The sequence below is a fragment of the Zonotrichia leucophrys genome, chromosome 1A (assembly GCF_028769735.1).
Source record: "Zonotrichia leucophrys gambelii isolate GWCS_2022_RI chromosome 1A, RI_Zleu_2.0, whole genome shotgun sequence".
In the NCBI taxonomy this organism is placed as follows: domain Eukaryota; kingdom Metazoa; phylum Chordata; class Aves; order Passeriformes; family Passerellidae; genus Zonotrichia; species Zonotrichia leucophrys.
The window spans coordinates 45,623,261-45,636,600 of record NC_088170.1 but is presented as its reverse complement, the minus strand read 5'-3'; the positions used below and the strand labels follow the sequence as shown (position 1 = coordinate 45,636,600).

The window sequence follows — 13,340 nt, the reverse complement described above, 5'->3', positions numbered from 1 at the left end:
CTTCTTTTGAGTTCTCATACAGGAGCATAACTTAAATACAAACCCAACTTTCTACATAGAAAATTCCTTGACATAAAAAAAAAGCCAAATCATCCTTTTTGTCTCCTATCCTTCGTATCCTTGTGAGGGATATTAAGTGGCTTCCGTCACTTCTTCATCTGAGCCTAAGATTATACTTGGACCTTTCCATAAACTCCTTTATTTTGTGCAAACTGCTAAGCATTTATGTGAGCTTGATCTTTGAAAAATCCAGTGCAGATAACCGTTCTGGAGGAAGAATCAAAGTACTGCACTTAAGATTGTTTCTGCTGCTGTGTCCCTCACTGGCGTCTGTTCAGAAATGAGAACTGGAAAAGACAATTGCAGTGATGATTTTATGTGATGGTTCAACAAGTTTCAGCCTACACATGCAAATCTGAATAATGCAATTTTTGAAGGAATATAATCTTGTTTAGTTGATGAAAACAAGAGTTCTCAAATTGTGCAAACTGAATATATGCTATTCATAGAAGATCACTAATTGGAATTTCATTATTGAGGCTAGCTTAGTAAAATAAATATCAGTAAGAAGGTACTTACTGAAGGAACTGCCTTGAATTTGAATTAGTTGTAATTATGAAAAGATTTTCTACTAAATTCTGATAGATATAATGTGAATGGATATCTAATGGTTCTTGCATTATGTTTAAAAAAGCTTCTTTCTGACTAAAATACTGGACAAACTTTTACAAATACCTTTTCTTGGCCTTCTTAAGTCTTCCAATTTCTGTTCTATTTTTGTACTTAGGTCTCTGTACCAAGTCATCTGTCTTCTGGCAGGTAGGACACTGCAAAGGAGGTTGTGCTGACACAGAAGCTAAATAATCACTTTAGTTTCTGTGCCTCAGTGACCTCAGAAAATCTTTTCCTATTCTGTTCTTTTAGCTGGGAAAAAAACCAAAGAAAACCTCTCATGTCTTTTCTTGATAAAAATCAAATATGTAGTTTTACTTTTATTATCCGTGTTACGATCTATTCCTAGTGTGGGTATCATACTATACATGTGTGTTAATGCTGTTGGTGGAAGAAAGCCTTGTGTGTTCTATTTATAAAGCAAAATCCTTTTTCTAAGGAAACTTTTCAGATACTGTACATGATTCTTGGTTGTATTATGAAGTGCTCAGGAGGAGTTTAATAGGCAGTGATTGCATTACTGTGGAAAATGAGCAGTTGTGGAGGAAAGAAGCTGTTGCAGTTGAAGTTAGGGTTGTTGCACTTAAAGTCTATGAATATGACTAGGAAGTTGACAAGACTTGACTGCAAGAATCACTGCTGGAAAGAGCCTGGTTAGACTCTTTAGGCCAAAAAGTCACATAAATGAATTATGTCATAGCTTACAGTGATTAAATTGAAAGTTGGGGATTTAAAAATAAAAATATCCATTTTTAAAAAGAGGAAGTCAGATGGCCTTTGCTGTTTGTGAAAGAGGCGTCAGTTGATTGATTGAGAAGACCACTGTAGTATTGTAAGTGGTGCTGTGTAAACTTCGTATTCTGGTTGATTTTGATTTTATTGGCCTTTATATAGAATTAAGTACCTTGCTATTGAATTAAGAAACAAATTGCTTGCTGAAGATTTATTAGAGTATCTATTAGAATACTACATTGCAAGTTTACTGAATCCACTTCACTGATTACCAAGTTAGTTTAGGTTTTGGGCTTGGTTTGTTTGTTAGTTTTACATTTTCTTGCATATAGTATAGTCTTTGTGTTTAATTTAAAATGCAGCATTCAGAGACTTGACAACAGTAATTAAAGTCAGATGCACAGTCTGTGGTATTGTCTTAGTTTGAAAAGGATAGTTGTCTGCTAAGGAAGGCAGGAGCCTCCCCTGAAATGGTAAATGTAAACCTCCTCTCTCTGAATTGTTATAGTTTTGAAATTAAGGGGGTTTCAGGCAAAGATATGAGAGCAGGAATAACAGCTCTTTATTAGGGAAGAAAAATTAAAAAAAAAACACAACAAAACAATGCAGTAATATAAAACAACACTGTCAAGTCAGAATAAGACCTAACACCCTGTAGGTCAGGGAATGTCGGTAGCAGTCTGATTAAATGGGGGCTGCAGTCCTCCTGGAGTGGCAAGTGTGGTTCTGTTGAAGCAGTGATCCTGTAGAAGAGTGTAGTCTTCCTCTGAAGATCCAGTGGAGGTGTAGATGGGCCTGGTCTTTCCCTGGGAATCCAGTGGCTAAGATAGCTGCTCCTCTGGGAATCCACTGGAAAAGGCTGGCTGTGGTCTTTCAAACTTCTGATTATATCCAATTAGGAATGCTTGGTTTCTCCCTCTGGGTGGAGCATCTCACAATGGGATAATGTAATTTTATCAGTCATGCAGTGACAGTCAATGGCTGATTAGCAGAAGGTATTTCACCAGGTAGAGGATTGGTTGTGGAAGAGATAAAGAAAGCTGCCCTCTTAACAGAAGATAATTGCCCCGTCAGATAGGAATAGAATACACACACCCATATCCAACCTAACATATTAAGAGAGATAGTTGGTTGAATTTACTTCTGAGGTAAATAGCACAAAATTTTTTAAGACCCATTGTAATGGAAGTGAAGGGATATTAGAGTCTTGCCCACCTCAAAGGCAAAATACTTAAAAATACAGATCGGTAGATTATCCTGTGTAGAACAGCTTTAATTTTGATGCTACTGGATTGGGTTTACACTGGAAGAACTGTGAGTTGAGGTAGTATTACAACTCAGCTAGATTATGATATAAATAATAAAAACAGGTTAATTTGTAGTTACACACAAATATATATCTGATTCTTTGGCAAGTGAGAAAGATGTGAGAAAAAAATCATTGTGATCTTCAAATTCTAGGATGATCAGGTGTTAATAGCTAATTGTTACATAAGGAGGCCTTATGTTCTGCTGTTGGAGGAGCCTTAACAGTAATTTTCAATCTCAAAATTAACTGATTTATTAATTCAATTTCATTAATTTTACTTCACCTTTTAGTGATCAGGCAAATGAAGAATAGGAAAAAACCTGTTTTACCAAGTGACATAGTTTTTACCTTTTCAATAAAAATTTTAAAAAGTAGAATAGTATAGAATAGTTTTTTATACTCTTTTAGATGACCAGTCACAGTGTGTTGGAGGTCCTGGGTCTAAGTGGACAGCTGCTTGGAATGTTGCAGAAATTGCGGTGGTGATTTTGTTGGTTGGAAAGCTGTCTGATCCTGTAACTCTGCCTTACGGTCGGATGGCTGACTGTTCTGTGAAGGTCATGTTGACCAAAAGGAAAAATGTCACATATGTATATATAAAATGGTTTAGAAAAATGTCACTTATACCTTTTGAAATAGCTATAATTTAGATGCTAGGAATATGATTTCCTGTTGCAGAATCTGCTGTCATGTATGTACAGAAAGGTATATGTTTCCTAAATATTTTTTCCTTGAACCTGAAGAAACTTTGACAACTCTTATAGGAAAATATTTGATACCTTTTTTTCTCTGTACATTTCCAACTGCTGCAAAGTAATTGCTGGTTATTTATGACTGGCATTGCTTGTAGGTACTTGGAACTAGGAAAGGTTTTACAAGTCAGTGAAATAAGCTACGCAATCTCATTGCTGGAAGTGGCAGGCAGTACGATTGTTCAGCAACTAATGTGAAATTCCAGTGCTTATTCTCTGCAGGGTATTCAGATTAGACACCACCTCCTTATGTAAATTCCGGCTGAAAATCTGTCATGATATAGGATAAAAAAATTAATGGTTATTCACATGATTTTTCTTGCACTTTAGCTCAAGTCTGTTTTTGATTATGATAAATATAGATGGGCCATAATTTTTAAATGTATGCTCTGAATACATATTCTGTTTAATTTGATGATCAGATACCTTGACACTATAGAGGAGTGTTAAACTGGTACTTTGAAAGTAATTTCCTTCCCTTGAAAGTGAAGCCAACGTTTCAACTAATTCTTAGAGAAGATAACAAATGTTATGTTTCACTGCACTTACGAAGTGCTGAGTGCTGAATTTGTGAGATGCTAGATTCTGTTTAAGATGAACTCACTATTTTAAGTGTTCGCCTTTCATATTTTTTTACTTGAATTGTGAACAGTACACATTTTGGACCTAAAGATGTTATATCATCAATTATGAAGAAGTTGTTGTATACCTATGAGGAGATGGAGTAATATATTTTATTTTTTCCTAGAATAACTCTGGAAATCAGCTTACTCTCTCTTTTCCATGTGAAACCATTATCTTTCAAAGAGATCCAGCTCCTTGGCATCAAGGCTTTTATATTCCAATGCTAAGGTTTGCTATCTGCCGTAGTATAAAAGCTATAACAGAAATATATGTAGGATGTTACAGTATGATTCAGCAGTTCTTGAATCCTAGAATACAATAATTTTTCTTAAGGTATAAAGCCTGACTATTTATATCATACGTTCTGGATGTAAGCAATTAACCAAATTAAATTGGTTCTTTTTATGCAAAAAGATACCTAAATGCATTTTATCCCTTTTTTTTTGTTTTTTGTTTTTTTGTTTTGGCAGTTAGCCTGTTTTCATTTTGTGTACAATTTAGGAAATACTGAGGTGATATTTTGTTTTACAGGATATTTCAGACTTTGTGTTCTTGGACAAATTATTGCCACAGCTGACTTGGTATCTTTCAGTAATAACTTCCCTTAAGTCAGTTTAGTCAGTTGTATTATGAGCAACCATAAATATTAACTACAGAATATTTCTTCTAGGAATCTTTCAATTAACTACACATATGCTGACAAAGTGAATTTTGATTACACATGAAAAATATTTATTTCCTATCTAATTGGTGAAGTTGGAAGAAAAAACATGGGTCTTGACTTGTGCTGAGTATATTGTGGACCTGAATATTTTTGCATGTAATAAGCAGTCTTGGCCTTGTTTTTGGTTTTTTCAACCTGTTAGCAAAGGTAAAGGCAAGGGAATGGCAAATTATCAGGTTTAAAATGATAATTAACCTTATAATCACTGTATTTTCTAGGGAAATTATATTGATGAAAGTAACATTAGTTTTTTATGTGCAATCAGCTGTTCCTGAAAAGTGGAATTGAACAGCATTTAACTTTAAAAATAAGCATGTGTATTTGTGTTTGGGACTTATCATTATTGCCAACTGTCTATCTGATGATTAGCTACAGAGGAAAGTCCTTCTCAGATATGCACAGTAGAAGGATGCGATGGGGGCCGCAATTGCAGCAAGGGGTATTCTGACTATACATATGGGGAAGAAAAAAAGAAGGATTAGAATCACCTCATAGCCAGAGAGGCTATGAAACCTCCAGCCTTAATTGAAACTGGACTGGCAAAAACCCAAGCATCCTCATCTTCCTTTCCAGTTGCATCTGTTTTGGTCATAAGCTGAAGTAGCTAACTTCCAGAGGTCCTTTCCTGAAGCTGAATGATTCTGTTTTGTTTACATCAAATGGAATTTCAGTAACGGAAGTTTGAAAATGTGAGCCATAATAGCTATACACTATCACAGTTTACATTACTAATAAATTCATGTTTACAATAAGCATTATGTTGTTTTAAATTTGTTTTATAGCATGGAAGTAGAGTTTCTAAAAACCTCTTTTTCTGTGTATGTGGTTTCGATATTTATCTTAAAACTCCTTCTGTAAGACCCAGCCACGCGTTGAAAACCTGTTTTGTTAATAGCTGAACCATACAGAGAATGGTCGGATTGCATTTAGGTTTTATAACTAGATTGTAAATCCTCTGAAGGAGAAACAATGAGTAGGTTTAGGCAGATGTGTGTGGTGCAACAATCAGTGGGGTGGGAAGACTGCAAGGAGATGTCCAAAAACAGGCATGTATTTGACGTACCATAGTAAAGGGAAATGGTTTGACAATATATGAGGGCATGGTTCCCAAGTGAGAAGTGGAGCCTGCTAAAGTACACAAGCAGTTGTTTGCTCACTTGTTAAATTTTCAATGAAGTCTGACTGGATTCATTCATAAAGGACTGAAAATCAGAGAAAAATGTCAGTAATAAAGTATAAAAGGCAACTAAAATGAAGGCAAAAAGGTTCATTTGACAGAACACTGGAAGCAAAGACAGGGGTTACCTACAAATTTTCATGTCATGTCTGTAATTTAATGACTTTATGTAGGAAGAATTGACAAAAATCTTTTTATTTCATAAATAGAACTTAAATTGATTTGAACTTGACCTGTGTCTTGTGCCAATATGGAGAAGAACACTCTAGCCAGCCTATTCTCTTGCCACTCAGCTCTGATTTTCCCTGCTATTTTAGGTATCTTTTTTGCTGCTACCTTTGTGAAATGTAAAAAATTAGTATATAAAGAACATTTTGGACTAGGGAAGGGAAAAGGTATGAGTAAAAACTTAAAATTATTGCTCTCATAAACTCATCATCCATAATGTCATTTAGAGTTTCAGTAATTAAAAGTGTATATCTTAAGGCAAAAAAGAGATAGCTAGTGAGCACATTTCTTGTGTTATGTGTTGTTTTATATGTTTGCTTTAAGGGATAAATTAGTGGCATTCTCAGAACAATAACTTTGATGTTTCCAGAACTAGGGCAAGTGTAATGACAGAAGTGTGGTCTTGCCATATAAAGGAAGTATGTTGTCAGCAAGCAAAGGATAATAGCATCCTGTACGCCCAGAAGGCCTACTGTGATGTTTGCGTCTGCATAAGATCCCCTTCGCCCTCAGAAGAGGCTATTTTTAAACTGGTGCTGAGTTTGACCTTAGTGAAGAAATACTGTTGTAACATTTTTAAATGCATGTTCATGCACAGCGTGTCCCTCAGTCATCTAGGATGCTGACAATAGTATTTTTTTTCACAAAAAAAGTTGTTTTAGTTTCTACTTTACTTGAGTTCAAAGGCTTACCTGTTTAACATTACCAGGGAACACCTGATTACAAATTATTTCCTGTATCCTTAATTGATATAGCTTACCTGAATCCACAGACAGAATTAGAGGTTTAAATTCATTGTTCCATGCAGCTTATGATAAGGTGGTGTCACATTTCTGATTAAAATAGAAATAGCTTCCATAGACTCTGTTGTTAGCTACATTTTCTTCACTGTGAATGGTGATGTCATTGAAAAACTTGTGAAGAATATGAATTGTTCCAGGTCAATACTACTTCATAGGAACAGCGTGCACACCTTTGATAAGTGAAGGAGAATGTTGATATAGTTGACATACATTTATTGCAACATCTTTTAAATACCCTGAAATGCCAGGAAATTTTAAGAATGTTCTTTCTTGAGCCTTCTAAGGCCCTTATGTTATTGCATGATATCTAGAGACAGGTTTTAACTGACAGTGATGGGAAAGTGCAATATTGGAGTGATTCCTTACTGGGAGAAATTCATGATGTGAGTATATGTTAACTAACATTAAGTTAAACCTGACTTAGCAAAACAAAGGTCTTAATGTGTCTGAACCCAAATTTAGCAGTAAAAAGTGAATCTTAATTTCTGAAACTGTTTCTAGATGCTTCCTTAGTTTTTATAATTGAAACAGGTAAGCATGTTCATATAGAATATTTTCTCCTCTTTATTTCCCTCTTTGCCTATCCTTTTTGAGAAATTATAACAGCGATTATCTTTGAGACAGTTTTGAGTAGCTGGCCTTCCAATTTTCCCTTTTTTCAGTTCTCTTTTGTAATCCTGTGGCCATTTTTGGTATTAAAAAGACTACAGAGTTTGTAAGTGTGTAAAGTAGGTTGGGATTTCTATAAGTATTTACATTAAGTCTGTGAGACTGCAGCTTTGGAGCTGTTGTCTCCCACTCTTCTAAAGTCTGCTGCTGTTTTTTCAGCTATTTGTAAATTACACTTTTCTCCTTTAAATTACTTAAAAGTTTTTTTGTGCGTGTTTGTTATGTATGGTTTAACCAGCTATTACCTGAGGTTTGTGAACAGGTATAGCATACTGTTACTCTAATAGATCTATGATTGAATTGATTGATTGAAAATACTTTGAAAAGATTGCAAAGACTCTTAGCAGTTGTATTTCACATTTCAACGGTGTAACTATATGTGAGATGAGACAGCTCAGCAAGGTTTTCCAGTTCTCAAGATTTGCTAATACAGCAGCAGTTGACCATCAAGGGAAATTTAGGTTTGAAGGGACTCTTCATGTCCTGATTTGTAAAAGCCCTCCTGGGCTATTCTAGAAATTTCTGCTAGCAACTACATTTAGCTCTTCTGTGTGGCTTGTTTCAATTCCTGCATGTAGCTGTATGTACTATTTACTGAAGCTCACGAGGTGTGACAAGAGCATTCTCTAGGTGGCTGCAGCAGGGCTGGCAAACGGGTTAGCTCCTGGTATAGAGAGAACATGAAGAGAGCATTTGCTCTTTTTAGCACTGAGAATTACTTCAGGCTAGAAGTAATCAATCTTGGTATATCTAATCTACCAGTTATACTCCTGCTTCATAATATATTAATAGTAATATGACTGCTACTGGAATGGGCTGAGTAAAGGTTTTATTATTTTACTGTTTCTTTCTTTGTCTGATACTTGCAGCTGATAAAGTGAACAAATAATAAAACACATCAATGCTGCTTTTATCATGACCTTCATCTGCAGCAAGCTAGAAGTTGTACAGTATTTAAGGATATCTCATGAAGAACCCTTTTGAACACAACAGGGTTATGATGGCTGTATTCATATATTGCTGATTGGTCTCCCATGTGTTGTCTAAGAATAAACTGATTTGGAGATTGTTATGGAAATTTGATCCAAGTACAAGGCAAGCTAACATGGACTCATATGACTAGCTGATATTCAAAATGATCTTTGACTTAGGAAGAAAATAAATCACACTCAGAATTTGAGAACTATTATAGCAAGAATTTCAACAAATAGGAATTGTTATGATTATATTTGTTAAAAAGTATCTCTGATGGACAAACTGGCAAATAAGCATCTTGCATAATAATTCAATAATTATTATTATGTGTATGTAATACTTGTAGAACAATTTCATATTACATGATTGATTTGGGAAGTATCCTGACACACAAGAGGTCAGATTTTGAACCAGCTGGCATGCAGTAGCAGAATGACTGCAGCATATTACTCATACACTCTGCAAAAGTTCTTAAATGTGTATGTTCTTTATTAAAATCAGTAATTTTTTCTTTCCCCCCGTGACCTGGAACAAAAGCAATGGTTGGTGCTGCTGGGAGCCCAGAATCTGAAAGGATTTGTAATTCTTTAGGGCGAATGATGTTTGCATTGCCTGTGAGAAGAGAGAATGTAATCCCCATTTTGCTCTTGCAAGTCCAGAATATATTGATAACTTTTTCTCCTTAGGATCCAAATCCAATATATATTTTAAAACAGTTCAGAAAATCTGAAGCTTGGAGCAAGAGGGAAAATTTTAAATTGATGTGTTTTACACCTTATTAAAAAACCAAATATATAATATTGTATTTATGTCTAATACAATATTTACTTCTAATACAATATAATTCTTCTAATATATTAATTTATGGATATGTTTATGGTCTATATAAATGTTTTAGATCCTAGGGTGACACACTATTTTTTTTGAAAACAAAATCCATTTTCATCAGTTTGTATGGAGTGTGTATTCAGCAGCTGAAGGTCATCTCCTTAGAATGGTAATCCTCTAGCTGGATATGAGGATAATTCACTGTCTTAGTCATGTATGTGATGTATCCATGTAGGGATTTGTTCTATTTAGGATCCATTAAAAAAAACCAAAAAAATTCATTCTGTCCTGTGTATTCTTGCCCATGGCAGAATGGATGGTCATGTTGGACTGCGTGACCTTTCAAGGTCTCCTTCAACCCAACCCATTGCATGGCAATAAGATCCCTTCCTGAAGTTTTCTTGCTTGTTTTGGGTTGTTATGTTCAGGTTCATACTAATGAGGTGGAAGGAATTTTTACCACTTTAGCCAACGTAACTGGGATTTATATGGAAATTACATGCTAAAGAAAGACATTTAGGTTTGTCTTCAGGGGTTTGATGCTTAGATTATCTGTATCCAAGATCATGCCCAAGCCAGAGATAATGTGGTACTGAAAAATGAACTGTGTTGCATCCCCCACTTCATTTGGGACGTCAGTCATGCCTCTTTCAACCAGTTGTGATAAATACAGAGACATGAGAGAGTAAACAAGGAAGCTGAGAACAGGCCTTGATGAGGGAGAAGTTATATTATTGACACTGTTTTTTTGTTGATCCTAGCTGCACTTTGGTGGAGTGTCTATTCAGTAGCAACTCTAGAGAGAATATTGTGACAACTTTATTTTGCTTCTTGTTTGTTTTGCTTTATCATTGCAGACTTAAACAGATTACAACAGACTAGTTCACCTGTTAAAGTTTGGCCAGTGAGCAAGCCTGTTTCCATCCTTCAGAGCATCTTATGTCTTGTTTGTGTTTCAGAAGTCTCTAATGAAGGCTTAAGGATGAAGCCTCTAACTTATTATTTTACTCTTATTTATATTCTGTCATGCCTAGGATGCTGATTTTGGACAAAAGCATCATTATTTAAGAAACTCTGCGTAGATTTCTTTGTCGCCTCAAGGGGGGTTTCTGCATTAAACCTACTCCAATTATCTCTATTGTTATAATAGTCAGATATCATAAATCAAGCCTACTCACCAGAATTTCTCTCTAGTCAGTGGAGAAAAACGAGCACTTACAGAAATGAGTTTTTATCAATTATCCTGAGACATTTTATGTTAAATGATGGGCCAAATAAATGATATGTAATCTAATTAGAATAAAAACACATTTCTATATAAATTTTCCACATTTGTCCCTAATCTAGGTGATCAAATAATAATGAAATTATTTTAGTATGTTTCACCATATAGTTTTAAGGATTATTTACGTGCAATTTACTACTGCCCAGAAAAAAGTATTTTCCATGCTATATCTTAAATTCCAGGGTGACATTTCCTACTTTTCACTGCACCTATTTGGACTCTCCTATTGGGAGACTGTGGTATCTGACCAACAAGGGACTTCAGTTTTACTGTCAAACTGAACAGTCAACAGTTTTTCATCCTCTTGAGATCAAGCATCTATTAAATGAGCTATAGGTGCAGATAACTAAATAATATTGGGGAGCTTCCATACTGTTCTTGTGTTTACAATGTTATTTTCTTTTTTTTCACTTCCTTCCTCTCTGTCTCTTAAACCACACAGAAGAAATAAGGTCATAATTTAATGAATGACCCCTTGGATCACAGATGCTGACAAAATGAAGCCTGATCATTTTAAATTGGCTGGCTGCTGTTATCCTAACAGAGCCCATTAAAGTCACACAAGAGAGCATAACTTATTATGTAGTGAAACTGTGACTTTTTCATGGTTTCTTTGTAAATATGACAAAATTTATGGATGGCATTAGTGATACTAAGTTGACAGAATTAAAACCACTGTTTATGGACACAGTTCAGTAACTTGATTTAATTAGATTCTCACTGCATTGATCTAAGAGGATTTTCAGGCAGTATTTTATGATGAGGGTTTGGAAGAGAGTGCTGAAAGTTTCACAGAAGTGAAGAATTAGAAGCAATATTTTCATTTAAATCATACATGTTTAGCTAATTACTTAATTAGACTCTTGCACTTTGAAACAGTAGACAGTGTTTTGTATAGGGGCTTCAGCCACTGTCCAGCCTGAAAATTCATCTTAAGCTAATGATTTACTGCACTGAGATTGGCTCAGGGGGATAGAGCATGATGCTCATAACATCAAGGTTATGGGTTTGATCCCTGTGTGGGCCACTCAAATGTCCTTGTGGGTCCTTTCCAACTCAGAATATTCTGTAAATATAAGGCTGCTTACTGTAACTGTCTGACAAAGGAAACATTTACTTCACAATCTCTTCAAAACTGGACAAAGAAGGTGAATTGTCAGTTGGATTCCCTACCTGTGTGCCCTTCCCTATGTAGTTCAACAGCATTGAGAGACATTGGATATATTTCTTTCCGTTAAATAGTACCTGAATGTCTACAGCATCTTTTTAAACAAATTCAAGGACAGTTGATCTATAAAAAGCTAAATATTACTTCCTTTACAACTTCCTGTGGCAACAAACAGCAAAAAACAGGTACTTTTTGCTCTTTTTTTGTTCTTCATCCAGGGAATGTCACAAATCCACAGATCTGATTACTAATTTCAACCATTAGTTTCAGATTTAGCTGAAAATTGTGCCAGTGTTACAACTCTCAGTAGCTCTTTCTGTAAAATTCAGGACGGCTTGGATGGGAGTCTCAACACAGTCTTCAGAACTTTGTTTATAAATGAAGAATCTCTTCAGATTGTATTTCTCAAAAATAAGAAATAGTAATTTATGTGAAAACTGTGCTTTTCTTTCTCACATTTCACCTTCCTTTGCATATTGTATAATATTGTAAAAAAATGAAAAATACTCAAAGATGATCTCTGTTTCAGTACTTTATGTACTGTAGGAAGGTATCCATAGACCGGGTGTTGAGTTCTGACATTAACATTGTGTCTTCCATTATTAATATTATTACCTCAAAGCTAGTATTAAATTTGTATGTTAGTGATGTCAAAATGCATATGAAGAAGTATTTCTGGAACAGGAAAATGAATGCCATCACAATTTTTCTGTATATTCTTGACTATGTAGTGATGATAATCTTAAAATGACAGATGTTTATTTAACTTTTAGTTATTTTTTTTGCCATGTTTTTCATATTGGTAACTTGTATCTATGGACTTCACTTGGATTGTGAAACTTGAGGCAATATAAGAAAGCAGGGGGAAGGTTCACATAACTCCAAAATTAAACTTCACTTCTATATAATAGTGAGAAATATGCCTGTAGACAAATGCATTGGCTAGATGTAGGTTTTTTTCATAATTTCAAATTCTGCTGTGAAACATCCAAGGTTACTAGGACATTCTCACAAAATATTTTTTCCCAAATGACAGAACAAAAATAAAAAACCCCACACCTGTGCTTTTTTATTGTTTAATTTTTTTTATTTGTCATACTAAGGATTCATAAACTAATACTTTTATTTGTTGTTGAGAAAAATGCTGCTTTGATACCTTTCTGATGTCTATTAAATTTAGTGGAAGCAGTAATGGTTCTGGGAGGAGACCAAGGTGTATTGAGGAAAATGGTGTTTTTTAAAGTTAAGTAAATCTGGTTTTGTATTTTTTATTGCACAATGGATTTCTCTTTTTACAGATACTGGTTTAACTTTAGAAATTCTCAGCCTCTCAAATATTTTCCTTTTACTGAAAAAATTGTCATGATAATAGTTAAGGCTGCTGAACAAGAGGA

At 34.8% G+C, this 13,340-nt stretch overlaps 1 protein-coding gene across 2 annotated transcripts in view; it reads left to right on the top strand.

The window, feature by feature from the left end:
• The window catches only part of IMMP2L (inner mitochondrial membrane peptidase subunit 2), a 410,018-nt gene that overhangs the window by 20,343 nt on the left and 376,335 nt on the right, over positions 1 to 13,340 (top strand). The window lies entirely within an intron of this gene.